We start from the raw sequence: 9,052 nt of genomic DNA, 5'->3' as shown, positions 1-9,052 counted from the left end.
ATATGGACACATTGATTTACATGAACATTTCTGTTGCATATGTTTACTCAGCATATGGACACATTGATTTACATGAACATTTCTGTTGCATATGTTTTACTCAGCATTGGACACATTGATTTACATGAACATTTATGTTTCGTATGTTTACTTAGCATACTTAGTACAATTGTTTACATCACATGCCTTCATTTTGTTATGACATTTGGTTTGTTTAACATGGAACAATACATTCATTAACATTAGCTAGCCGTTCGTTAGTAGGTAGTGGTACATAGGAATTGACAACTCCCGTTCCTGAAGTCCTGGGATTGATAGGATTGTAAGGAATGACCGAATTCGATATACATAACTTAGATAAACCTTTAATTTTTTTAAGGGTTTATCGCCAAGTCTCAAGGCTTGGATGTATGCATATTTCACAATACCGCATTAATGTTAATATCAATAGAGCATGCATTTTCCACAGAACATAACGTTGACTTAAACCACGTTTTACTTCAACGACTTGTTTGTGCATTTTATATATGATTTAAGTTGATACATTTCGCTTACCATACATGATACATTTTAGGATACACCTTACATGATTTACATTGAACATAAACACGTTGACATTGACATACACATTTGGTGATTTACATTGAACATAGACATTTGACATGGTTTACACAATAAACAATTGAGTTATACAAGAACAATCTTACATGGTGGATGGTTTGGGTAAGTGATTAAGTAACGAGGCGTGTGTAATATGATACAAGCATGGTGGATACGCCGCTGTACTTCCTATATATAAGTGTTTGTATGGTATTACATATCGTAGCGTTATTTGAATCATTTCAATTTGAGACATATGACAATTTTATACAAATATCACACTTTTCACAGGACATTGTTTTACAACGACTTATCTTATACAAACACATTTTACATGGTTATCCGTTTAACCATCCTACAGTAGCGTCTTTCATTATTTTATAAATCATCATCATGATGGGGTTTATCGTTTTTCAAATGAATTTACAAGGAATAAAGCAAATTTCAACGATTCGGTTATGACCAGACAAAATTTTCTCACATAAAGTCATGAATTCCGTTTTGCATAAAAGCAATGTACTCTCACATGGCGATTTTTATTGGCTGAACGTCAAACAGTAATTTTTCACATGTCAGTTTTCAGGAACATAGATGCAATAGGGCACTTAATCAGTATGACATACCTTAGGCTGGACCTGTTGCACTTTAGTGACCTAAAAACCGAGACAAGAACTAGTTAAATCTAATGTTATGTATTCTTTTAGTCTTGTTGAAACAATGTCAATACTTTCATTTTGAATTAATAAAACGAAACTTCATTTGCCATGGATTTGAAAACAATTGATTATGTTACAACACTCCCCGACGTTTCCGCCACGTTTTGTATGTCCTACGTGGTCGGGGTGTGACAGAAAAGTTGGTATCAGGCCAATGGTTATAGGGAACTAGGTTATTAGTAATCTTTGACCTAGTCTATAACCTTCCTAGGACCCTAACGCGAGTTCACTTGCGTTTAGTCATAAAACAATTCCGTCACCTATCCTTAGGCGACGACCACAACAAGACATAAATTTCAAAACCGCTTTGAAAACCAATCATCTGTTCTAGGATGATTGATTACTAGGTTTTGAACTCTCTGTTATAAGGTTTTGAACCCCTTTGAATTTTCAAAACTCTCGTCAAAATTTTGGGTCCTAAATAGTGTGAACACGTGCGAACTGGAAAGAGTGAATGCCTGTACCCGGGTTTTCTATCTAAGGTTAGAGTGTTCGTACAAATCCACAATAATCGGACCAGTCACTCTTACCTGGGAACTCTTGGGGTGAGTGTCCATTTATAGGCGAGCATGTCTTCGCGATACACTATGAGGATCTATTTGCTTTGATTCAGCCTTGTGTTGTTTGTTTGATTCATGATTCAAAACAAATGACCATCAACCGTGATTACGGTCGGTGATTGTAACATCCCTATTCTTACCCAATACCAATTTATTTGTTTCCTTTCATGTTTTCCTCTTTTAGAATGCCTCTCGACGCGAACACCAGATAGCAACTGCCGAGCTGGCAGAAATTATTGCGCAGCAGATGGCTGCTCAATTCCCAAATCTCTTTGCTCAATGAACCAAGCCAACAACAACAACAATGTACATGCAATTTCAAGAACTTAACTCGGCTAAACCACTCAAGTTTAGTGGTTCTGAGGGAGCAATTGGGCTTCTTCAATGGTTCGAGAGCATCGAGAATACCTTTCGCCACGTACAGTGTCCGGATAATCGCAAGGTCGAGTTTTCTTCGAGTGTGTTTCAGAAGAGGGCTCTTACATGTGGAACGGGGTAATGAAGACCGTGGTGCAGATGTTGCTCTAGCACAAACATGGGCTGAACTGAGAGCTCTTATGATGAGGGAGTTTTTCCTCGTCATGAACAACGAGCGTTGGAGAAGGAGTTTGATGATTGAAACAAGATAGTGGCGAACACAAGGCATATACTGATAGGTTTGAGGAGTTGAGTCTACTTTGCCCAACTATGGTCGCCCCACTCGACAAGGCTATCGAAAGGTACATCGACGGCCTGCCTGACTCGGTACAGACATTGTCACTGGTAGCAACCCTACCACACTCCGTCAGGCCATTGAGCTATCTGCAACCTTGACTGAATCGCAGATCAGAAAGCATAAACTTTTCGAAAGGGTGACAAGAAGCCAATCGAGGAATCAAAGACCATGGATGAACAGACTGGATCCCCTGAGAAGTCTAAGAAGCATAAGGCTTCGCAGAATTTTGCGATTGCTGCTCAACCCAACCAAAACACCCGCAACCAACCAACTCAACCTCCTGCAAAGAAACCTTATGCCGGTACTGAACCGAAATGCGAACAAATGTAATGCACACCACTTAGCTACCTACAGTGTCGATTATGTGCATCATGTGGGCGACTCGGTCACCTGGCAAATGCTTGTCGATTTACCCCAAACCAAGGTGGTCCAAACCAACCTCAAGTAAATCATGCTCAAGCTCGTCTTCCACTAGGTCCTTGCTTCAACTGTGACGAAATGGGCCATTTCCGGAGAAATTGCCGAAAGATGCTAATGCGAATCTAGCGCAAGGATGAGCATCGGACCAACTAGAAGACAATGTTGTTTAGAGATAATCAAACTTATGTATTATTTTCTTTTGTAGTCAAGGTCCATGAAACAGTTGTTGTTGTTTATAAATAAATCTTTTTATTCTACATTGCAATGTACAAATGTGATGTCATGTATAAACAACGTATCCTCTACAATACCAACAATCAAGGAACCGTATTCCTTGAAGAACAGACTAACCCCGTAATTCTTCCATTTTATTATCTCTTGTGTTTCTCGCGAATACCCAAAGTACCAACTATAAATTCTAATAGGGTACCTAAGGATATTTCCGTATATTCAAAAATTATTGTACCTTAATTCGAAAATTGCGTTTTCTTGAAAACGAAATCGAATTTATAGGAGATCTTTCTATCTTCATAGTTAGATTCTTGCTAATGTTTAAAGTACCGAATGAAATCCATGAAATGGATTCCTAGTGTGCTTTAATTCATGTACGCAATCAACAAAACAAATTAACAAATTTGAGATATAGATAAACAATTTTGTGGTTATGTGACTATGTGTTTATACATCTTGTCTTTCCATATATGCATTTTGTGTTTCTGTATACTCTGGATATTCGCTATCCAAATCTCATAGAATCTTTCATACCTTCAATGAGGGATTCGTAGTAGGATTTTCAAAAAAGGTACTACTTAAATCCTTAATGGACTTCTACGTTGTATTATGTCCCTTGGATTATAAAGTACTATTCCAAAAGTTTAAGGACATATGTGTTGATATAGTTGAAGAGATTGGTTCGACAATCTAGTTAAAGACATCCTACGTCGATGTAGTTAAATATTCCCCGTGGGTAGTTTAGTTAAATAGATCATTCGTTGATCTAAGTTAAAGAGATTGGTTTGACAATCTAGTTGAATATATCATGCGTTGATATAGTTAAAAAGGCCCTCGGGTGGTCTAGTTAAAGAGATCCTACGTCGATCTAAGTTAAAGAGATTGGTTTGACAATCTAGTTGAATATATCATGCGTTGATATAGTTAAAAAGGCCCTTGGGTGGTCTAGTTAAAGAGATCCTACGTCGATCTAAGTTAAAGAGATTGGTTTGACAATCTAGTTGAATATATCATGCGTTGATATAGTTAAAAAGGCCCTCGGGTGGTCTAGTTAAAGAGATCCTACGTCGATCTAAGTTAAATAGATTGGTTTGACAATCTAGTTAAAGACGTCCTACATTGATGTAGTTAAATATTTCTCTTGGGTAGTTTAGCTGAAGAGATTATTCGTTTGATATTTTTTTCCCATACGCATTATAAAATGAACTGTGCAGACTGTGCAAGGAAGTACGTAATTATGGAGGCCTACATCATTATGGAATTCAGTGCACAGAAACCACAGGAAGTTTTGTCATGTGTTAAAGACCTGCAGTGACAAGAGTAATGACGGGAGAAGTCTTGGATTTTGACCAATGTCATTTATCCTTACACTCCCCAATTCTGATTTCAAGCACACACAAGTTTCCTATGATAACTCTTCACGGGAAACGTTCTCCTGCCCGTAGTTCGAAACTCCATGTTTTGTTACTACAAGGACTTCACTTTATGGGTTGAAATTTTCGCTATGGACCCTAACATGGCCCAGAGTTTTACCTAAGGGTTCAATGGATTTGTCTGGAAGCGAAACCGTCACATTTGTCTTCACAAGTTTCCTCTAAAACTAAATTTCGGGACGAAATTTCCTAAAGTAGGGGAGACTGTGACACCTATGTCACTTCAACCATCAAACAAACGCCAAACCAATGAAATATTGTATTTCATACTTTGGACATATATAAATATTTGTATCATTTGCACATATCAACTCTTGTTCGATTTCAAGCTCTAGATCGCTTTCTGGAGAATTATACGCAAACTGGTGCATAAAACGTACTCAGTTTAATGCGAGAAATACTCCGGAACAGCAACATATACTCAACATACCTTAAATAACCCTTACATAACTTAGAAATAAGTTTTGAAGGCTTTGGTATGGCAAAAACAAGTTAATTCGCTTATAGGGACTAAACTTGACAAACTACGAAAGTATGCCAATTTGAACTGTAACGAACATTCCGGAACATGTCCATAAGTTAGACATACCATAAATATCCTTTACATAGCTTAGGAATAGGCTTTGAGGGGTTTGGTATGCTAAAACAAACTTTTGGATCATTCAGGGGCTAAATGTGTCAAAAAGTGCACAAGTTTGCACTTTCGCGCATAACTTACGTTCTGAATACATCCGGACATCCAAAAATTTATGTAAGCATCCTTATATTATGCCTTAGTGTATGACATGAGAAAAATCCATTCGTCGCGCAATTTGGATCGTCTTTCGCGCTTATGCGCATTCCGTCGTAATTAACCGAACATCGCTACCGTACGGCCAAACGAACCGACATCCAGGATATTTTTGAGCACATTTTAAGTTCCCTATACTTTAACTTCATTTAAGAGCTTTGAAATGGGGTTAACGGGGCTTAAACGTGTCAAAAATGCATCAAATACAAAGTTTTGGAGCTGCAGGGACCAAAACTGTAAATCTGCCAAAGTGAAGGCTTACGGACAGTAAGCCATAAGCCATACGGTTCGTAAAGGGTCCCCATTATAGCAGATTCATTGAACCCACTTGCAGTTGGCCTTTCGTTCGTTCAAGGGGCAATGCCCTTTCACCCAATCAAGAGCCAAGGGCCATTATTCAGTAACCACAATAATTCGACAAGTGTACGGGCGAGATCGTGGCACGTTATTCGATAAACGATCCTAACGGTTATCCTTTTCCTATAAATACCCCCCCCCCATTCTTGCAAAAACCCACAAGAATCTGATCTAAAAAGCTCTAAGTTGAAGTATTGCTTCATACCTGAGTTTCTTTGATCTAGATTAGCATTCGGGGACCCTCCGTAAGTATTCTTTCGCTCTTTTATTCGCTTTTCGAGTCCGAAAGTCAACGTTTTGTTGACTTTCCGCATTGACCAGCCTATGGTCAACACGAAGTTCTTGGAACTTCATAACGTGAGCGTGATCACGATGGTTATAGTCCGTAGTGACTATACCTACTGATTTTTACGTTATCTAGGCTTAGTGACGAGTCGTAGTTTCGGCCAAAATGCGCATTCTTGCGTATTTTGTAACCAAACTACTTGTGAGCATCAAAGCCGTTTGTTTTGATGCCAACCCTGTTTTCTAAACTTAGTTAAGCATGTTCTAACATGCTTAGCTCGTAACGTTTAGTATAGTGCTTATATACGGTCGTAAGGTAAGCGATCTTAACCATCGCTTATACTTTCGAACCCGACCCATTGGCCGATCATTAGGATCCGACCAAACACATCAGGTGACCATAGATATAACCTTCCGAGGTTATGCCTTGTGGTCACGATGTTAGGCGTTCCAAACGCGTTCTACGCGAACGACGCGTTAAGGTAGCATAAGCTACCTAAACGGGTCGTAATGGGTCGCAAGCACTTAGGATAGGTTTCATTTTAGTATGTAGGCTTTGTTAAACCATATTTCACGAGTCTCCATACTCGTTTGGTTTACGAACCCGCATACTATCCGATCCTTCCGATTTTGGTCCGGTATATTAACATAGCTACCTATTAGGTGTCGTTTGATATTCCGTGATCTAGCATTGTCTGGTTATTACACAATAACTCAAAAGCAATCTCAGGTGAGTACATTGAACCCCTCTTTTACTGTTTTCTAAACTGTTTTGGGGTGAAACACATGTGCCTATCTGTTACATTCATGCTTTCCATGTTTTCACATCATATGCCTGCTATGTTGTTAGTACATTATAGTACACGATTTCATTACATTTCATGCTATGTATGCCCATTGTGTGCGTACTTAGTACATTGATTTACATTACATTCCTGTTGCATATGTTTGTTTTGGTCAAAAATTACCGAAGCAATTAAGTGATCAAATTAGTTAAGTGAGGTAGTGTGCTAAAAAGTGTGTTGAAAATATGCTGGTTATGTTCTTTGGAAAAACAGTGTTCAGGATACGGCTCAGGATATTGAGCTGTATCTACGATCAAACAATGAGCAAAAAGGTAAAGTAACTGACATGAGATGTACGAGGAAAGCCCTTGATCAATAGATCGCCGGCATAAAACCTCGGGAGCTGACAATCGCAGCTGCCTAGTTCTTCTTATTGCTTTAAACTTCAGGATACAGTGCAGGATATAGATCAGATCGCTAAGTGTTACAATGAATTTGTGAAAGTTGCGAGAGAGCAAGTGTTGAGAACGTAGAGAGTGTGATTGTGATGTCCTAGTTGATCTGATATACCCACTATTTATAGTAACGAATTACAAACTAAAATTCCTATAAACATGGGATGCTCCGAATATTCCAATGTGAACGTTGTAGACCGAGTAATGCGGCTTCAACGGCTTCCTGTGAACGACTTGGACCGAGTCTTCAGCAGAAAAGGTCTTCATGAACGTTGCTAGCTTCTAACCCACGTACCTGCATTCAATCCGTTAGTGATCCTGAGGATACCATTCAGGATGTTACCAATATCCTGAGTCAGCATCCCGGATGTAAACAGATACAATATAAACAAGATATATATCAAGATATTTTCCAGGATATGGGCTCAAAATTTCAACCATAACAATTGTCCCAAAAATGTTACCGTTTGACATCCTGCACTAACGGTTACATTTTTCACGGTGGCCGAGGTAATTAATGTAGGATCGTTTGGTGACCCGAACGAGTCGTTCAGAGTCGTTCAGAGGTGTTTTCGTCAATTACAGGTGCGGAAAACAAGTAATCAACGTAGGAATAGCTTGTATATCACTTTAATCTTCTTTTCTATTGATTTGACGATGAATACAACCTGTTTTCGATCCGGCAGCACTTCGGTACGAAAATCAGGAACGTTGCAAATGAGATCGCTCTAGAGGTATATATAGGGCTTTGGGACCGCTTATTGGACAGGCCCAATAAGCGGCCCAACATGACATATAAGCGACCCAGCATGTTGTCACATGAGCGGCCCACATTGATTGACACTCGAGCGGCCCACTTACCTAATGGACTAATGAGCGGCCCACTAACCCAACGTCTATACATTTTCATATTTTCTCTAATTTCATGCACAGATCTAACATACTAAACCTATGACTCGATACAAGACGTAATCAGCAGATGTAGTGCACCAACAGACTCCCCCTCAGATGTTGATGGAGTCGACTATCGAGTCACATCATGCTGTATCTTCACATCTTCAGTCTTGATCAGTCTTCGAGCTTTTCTTTCTCTATCTACAGACTCCCCCTCTCGATTTGCTGGCATTCCTTTGATCTTCAGCAACATCTTCAGGATCTTTGCCTGGCTAACCTGTATAAACTCTACCTCCAAGTAAATTTCTTTTGCAAATTGATTTCAATAACTATGCATCAACATTTGACTCTCCTCAAAAACACTCTATGATGAACCACTTGAAGAAGGCTAGATTTTAAACAAATAATTTGCTTTATACATACACTCCCCCTCAAACGCTGTTCATCATGTTTAGCATTCGGAATTTTGAAAATCAGATTTCCAATATCAGTTGTCGAAAATCTTTTTGACTTTTTCAAAAATTTAAGCTAAAACACACTAAAATCTTTTTGGATTTTCTGAGAGACATTTGTTAACACCACTTGCAGATAAAACATAAAGAAATGTAATATTTACAAACAATGTTTTTGTGAGTTCGTGCAAGAGGATCATATCAGTTTATGAGACAAATCACCAACACCGTTAAGCTTGATTTCATTATAAGCTTTAAACAATTTACCTAGATTGTCAGTATGTTTGTCCTCTTAAATTTTCAACACAATTTTCAATCGATACGAGATACGATATTAATGTTTTAGAGACTTAAACTTA

Source organism: Helianthus annuus, chromosome 3, assembly GCF_002127325.2.
Source record: "Helianthus annuus cultivar XRQ/B chromosome 3, HanXRQr2.0-SUNRISE, whole genome shotgun sequence".
Classification (NCBI taxonomy): Eukaryota; Viridiplantae; Streptophyta; class Magnoliopsida; order Asterales; family Asteraceae; genus Helianthus; species Helianthus annuus.
The sequence above is the reverse complement of the archived record's forward strand: the minus strand, read 5'-3'. Positions refer to the sequence as shown.